The sequence below is a fragment of the Hemicordylus capensis genome, chromosome 1, assembly GCF_027244095.1.
Source record: "Hemicordylus capensis ecotype Gifberg chromosome 1, rHemCap1.1.pri, whole genome shotgun sequence".
In the NCBI taxonomy this organism is placed as follows: domain Eukaryota; kingdom Metazoa; phylum Chordata; class Lepidosauria; order Squamata; family Cordylidae; genus Hemicordylus; species Hemicordylus capensis.
Window position 1 is genome coordinate 241,147,233 of NC_069657.1, and position 6,000 is coordinate 241,153,232.

Sequence of the window (6,000 nt, forward strand, 5' to 3'; positions counted from 1 at the left end):
AAACTGGTAGGTAGGCACTCAACCATCTGAATGAGTGTATATGATGGTTAATCCTTAATTAGACATTAGGCCCACTGAGTTCAATAGGATTTACTCCTATGCATGGGATAGCAACATAAAACACCAAAAATATGCTGGTGAAGGGAGAGTGAATAGGCAAAATGTATACAAACACTTATGAATCAGAAGGATCCTTGAAAGGAACATCCCAAGGGATGATTCACAGAGAGAACCAGAAAGCTACTTCACCCCATAAGAGATGATCACTTCACAGGTTGCCCCCACCTGCACACACCCACATGCATGCAGATTGGTCTATGCAATCCAGAGCACAATGTGCTATCACCAGAACTGCAACAATGTGCCTAAATAGCAGCTATTTTTATTGTATGTTTGTTTATCATATTTGCATCTTGCCCTTCCTCCAAGAATCTCAGGGTGGAATATGTGGGAGTTATCCTGTTGTCTGAAGATTTGAGACAGGACACCTGTGTTGGATCTCTGGAAGAAGTTTTATAGCTCAAGCATCTGAGAATCTTGTTTGGTTAATGAATGCTAGGGAAAGTGTTGAGAAATCTTTGACCATATAAATATTGCCTACAACTACTACTACAGTTTCCAAATCAGTTAACACAGAGACATTGTAAATAAATAAGACAGATCCCTGTCCTCAAAGGGCTCACAATCAAAAAAGAAACAGAAGACAGACACCAGCAATGGTCAGTGGAGAGATACTGTGCTGGGGGTGGATAGGGCCAGTTGCTCTCCCCTTGCTAAATAAAGAGACTCACCACTTTTAAAAGGTGCCTCTTTGCCCAGTTAGCAGGGCAGGTTCCACTGGGTTCAATGGGGCTTAATGCCAGGCAAGTAGGTATAGGATTGTAGATGCTTAGCATTTTAAAATAAACCAGTCATTGCAGTGGTCCATGCTGAGAGTATTAAGTGACACATGCTAAAGCAAGGCACTCCTGTAGTGGAATACAGACTGAAGCATTTTCTATTGTATGTACTGAAAATGTGCAAAACTGCTGTTTGATTTCACAAACTGGCAGTTAGTTAGTCTGCATATACAAACACATCCCCCACCCCCACGGAACATTACAATGTTTCAGCAGATGTTTATTTCAGCCAATGTTTAAAACACAGGCGCAGGTATTGTACTCTTTGAGAGCTCAGCTGGGAAATGTAATATTACAGTTTTATGAATCATTTCCATGGCACAGTGTGTATCCAGATACTCCACAATCCTTGTTGCACACAGCGAGCAGCAATGCTGTGAGGTAGGTCACTAAGGCTCCCATTAGGGATGGGAGGACTCCTGTCAAAACAATGGCTTGCCCAAGAATGCCCAGAAAGTTTATGGCTGAACAGACTTTCAGCTTTGGGCTCCAAGTGCTGTAGGCAGCTGAACACAGGGGAGCTGGTATGAGTCTTGGCGGGTTTGGGCCAGAGCTGAATAGAGCTCTGGGGCCGGTGGGCATGTGGGTAAAACCAAAGACAGTGTTCGATGCAGGCCAGGGTTTGAGCTAAAAAGTCAGACCCAAAGAGGGTGGGGCCTGACTAGAATGAGGATGGAGGCAGGCAGATGGACATGAAAACACTTGAGAGAATCTGGCTGTGGTGTTTTTGCTTAATCCATTCCTTGATCCAGGCCAGCTTTTGAATGGGCTTTCAGTTACTTTTATTCCAGTCCTGGAGTAGATGCAGGGCTTAACAAACAGCCAGCAGCAAGAGCACTGACAGCAGACTGCACTTTCCTGTATGTAAATAATGAGCCTTTTCTCATGAGCATTGAGAAAGGGCAAGAGGGTTAGCGAGGAGAAAGCCCTAAAGATCTTACCTCCCTGCACAAGAGCATCAGGCTTCTCTTTGGTGGGCGGATTGCCCGCCCAGATAACTACCAGCTACTGCCGGTAGCTTGGAGGGCCGGGCTGCCAGGACGCATCACCCCACATTGCCCTGTTCCACGGAGCTCCAATAATGCACCATGTGAGTGTGTGGTGCATTATGGGGATCCCCCCTCCCCTCCCCAAGATTGCCTCAGCCTGACAGCCCTGGCAGACGATCAGTGAAACAGGGTTAGGAGGAGAGCACTCACTCTCCTAACCTCATTTTGGAGGGTGGCTCCATAGGTGGGTTTGCCTCCATGGTGCCGATCCCGGCAGTATACACGTGCATGCAAAACTGGGCTGGGCTTCCTTAGCCCCGGTTTTACCCGTGTGTATGAAGAGCTTCCATAGCTATTTCAATAAACCATTAATATTCCTGATTCTACTCCACTGCCTTGTCCTTGCATACCACAACTCTTTCCTCTGGATTCTACACTGGCAAACTAAGACCCACTTGTTACTGAGATGATAAGCCTGCGGCTGTACACTAGGGATGGGATGTTCCTACATGCCAAAAAGCCAAAATTAAACCAAAACAAAACAATTGCCAGCAGTGACCCAACTCAAATTCCAGGGATGTAACTACAACTGAATGCGGGGGGGGGGGGGGAGAGATGTCCTTGTGTCCCTGAGGGGGGCTGCCAGCTGGGTGAAAACTTACTCTCTACTCTCTCCCTTGAATCTCTCTGAAGAAGGAGGCGGGTCGGCAGCACAAGGGGGGGTCCATCTTCATTATTTGTCCCAGGGCCTGCTCCAACCTTGCTATGCCCCCTGTCTAACCCTGAAATCTTTATAACATGCCAGATTAGGAGGAACCAACAGACTGCCAAGATGATAGACTATGCCGGGAACTGGGAAAAACAACACAAACTGCCATTCCTTCATTCTGCGGCCTCAGGTAGCTCATCACAAAGAGCATCCACGCAAAACTCACCGCCTTCAGGCCCAAATCCTAGCCACCAGTTGCCAAGTCAGACTCTGTCAGCAGGACCAGATTAGCACCAGCTGTGTGATATTTGCTGCTTAAAGTTACTTCTCATCCTAATAGGCAGATGAATGGTTGCATTGACATGTCTACCAGCACTCCCAGATATCCAGGCATTCATACAGATATATGAACCCTATTTACACATTATGCTGAATGCACATACGGCAGTACACTTCTGATCTGTACCCTGCAATTGAAGAGGACCATACCCAGGTTCACTTTTCAAATGAAAGCATATACAGAATATAGTCACACAAATATATGTACTTGTGTACAGACACCTGTATGCTCATGCAACCTAATGGGCCCACTCACACAACCATTTGAGAGGGTGGGAGGGGAGGAAGGCTGCATAACCTTACCTCCTCCACAGACGATTACCAAGACGTTGCTGGGCATGTGGATCACGTGCCTAGATGATCCTCTGCTGCTCCAGGCAGCAGCTGTGGAGGTTGGGGTGCGTCATCCCAGCTTCCGGGATGCTGTGCCAGTGCTGGCTGGGAGTAGCTGGCATTTGCACATGAGCTGTTAGCTCAAGTTAAGGGTGTGCTCACGCCCTTAACCACAGCTAATCTGTGGGTTCCATAGGCAGGTTTGCCACTGCAGTGCTGCCGGGATCAGCGTGGATCCCAGTGGTTCTCACGACCAGCCTGGGCTTGGCTGCTCATGAGAACAGCCTCAGTGTCTGAATAGGGCTATACCTTTTGCAGAACTGATATATTTCTGTGCTTGTTGCCACAAGTGGTTTTGTGCTTTACTGCTTGGGAATGTTTTGAAGCCAGCAGGAAAACCAGCATGTAAGCATAGAGTGGGTAACCCAGAGCATGACTTGTAGTCCTTTCTCCCCCTTTCCCAAGTCAAATGCATGCAAGGCAAAGGCCTGGCTGGAAGCTTCTCTCAAAGGTTGTTATGGAGCAAGAAACTCAAGATAAGAGAGAGATGCATTTCAAATTGATATGACATATATGTTATGTCTGAAGACGCTCCCAAGTGCTATCTGATGCTTATGATTGAAAACGTGTCTTTGGAAGCTTGCGCGAGCTGGCAGGTTTCCTTGGAAACAGTGGTGTCAGCATCCAGTCATCCATTAGTCAATGGACTTTTCTGTTTTTTGTATTTCAACGTGTGTGGGGGGAGAAGAACCTTGTTATTTTGGGTGATAGTGGAGCAAAATGAGTCATGGAAGATTTCTGAAGAATCCACCTACTAAGGAGCAATATGAAAAAGTAAATCAAGGTAAGATGGTCCTATCCAAAAGTGTTGCATCGCTTAGAATAAAGACTCTTGCTGAGCAATCCTAGGCATGTTTACTCAGAAGTCAGCCTCCCTGCAGTCAAAGGGCCTTTCTCCCTAGTGAATTGTGTTTAGAATTGTGGCCTAAGGCTGAGAAAGTTGAGGAAGCCAGTGTGGCAGCTCACCTTTTAGAGCCAGTGTGGTGTGATGATTAGCATGTTGGGCTAGGATACTGGAGAGACCTGAGTTGAAATCTCTACTCAGCCATGAAGCTGAGTGGTCTTGGGCCAGGCACACACTCTCTCAGCCTAACCTACCTCCCTGGATTGTGAGGATGAGAGGAAGTAGCCTGTGTACATTGCCCTCACAGCAGGGGTGTAGCTAGGGGAAGGGGGACCCATGTTCGCCCCTCTCCCTGGTGGTGGCCCCTCGGAGTGAGGGAGATAATGAAGATAAAATAGGGCAGGGTGGAGCTGGGTGGCCCTCAGGAGCTAGGGGCCCCGGGTTCTTTGAACCTATCTGCTCAATTACAGCTACACTCCCGCCTCTTGTGTACGGGAGTCTTGTGAGGATATCCCTTGGAGGAAGGGCAGCAGGGGCGTAGCAAGTTTGGAGTGGGCCCAGAGACGAGATTTTAAAATGGGGCCCCCCTCAAATTCCAGGGCCTCCGCACACCCCAGGCCCCCAAGGATTTAAGTCTGATATTTCAAAATAAGTATGCTGCCTGGAAATACATTTCACTGAATACACACACGCACACTTCACAATACATAGTGATACACATTGAGTACTATATATTTGTGCTACTTTTAATGCCTAGAACACACTAGCAACGCTAATTATTAAAATGGGCCCCTCGCTGCAGATTAGCAAAGGAGACTTTCAACCATGCAGTGTGAGCCTATGTCTGTTTTCTCAGAATTCTGAACAAATTCAGGCAAGTTTGATTGCAGGAGGTTTTTCACAGGAGGCTTTTAAAGCCCTTTTACACACTTCTCCTCTGGAATGGAGGTGCTGCATTCACATGTTGGCCAGATTTACCCTGAAGTCCTGTGAGTTATTGGGGAGCAGTTCACACACAAGAAAAATAAAATAAAATAAAAGCACAACACATGCTTCACAGTTCTCACTCAGACCTTCTGGGTTGCAAAACAACTTGAACATAAGTGCATTTATAAATGAATGAATAAAATAAATATAATATTGTTTGTTCCAGAAGTTTTTGTAATTTTCTGCCATGAAACAAGCCACTTATAGGACTTTTTGGATGGGTTTTTTAAAAGCCAGCAAATTTTCCAAGCTGTTTTAAATTAAATATTCAGAGACTTCTCAGTCTCCCCCACTCCATATCAAAGCCCAATGGCAAGCAGATCCCTATATGTGGGGCGAGGGGGACCACAAAAAGGAGTTCACATTCTACCTGGCAAATGCTGGGCTGAGTGGCAGAGTCTGCTGCAGAGAACTGTAGGGGCCACTCTGTCTGTCTGTCTGTCTGCCTGCCTCCTTCCTTGCTTGCTTCCTTCCTTGCTTGCTTGCTTGGGGCCTGCAGGCCTACTCCAGTTCAGGCTTCACTAAGACCTACATGGAGGCCTCCCTGGAAGCTCCGCCCACCCGCCAATCAGCTGCAAGGCCGGGAGAAGGAGCTCCTAGCAGCTTGTCTGCTGCTTCCATAGTTCCATTGCAGGCCAGGAGGACAAGCAGGAGAGAGCACAAACCGGGCAAGTGGCTGAGGGGCCTTGGGGCTGGGTAGGGGGCAATGGGGAGTCATGTGAGGTGTCCCTGGGGAGTCCCTCCAGGCAGTGGGGCTCCCCCTTGCCTAATGGTAGTTCTGCCCATGAAGGGCAGGCTATACATGTGAATAATAATATGCACATGATTCCCTCCTTAATA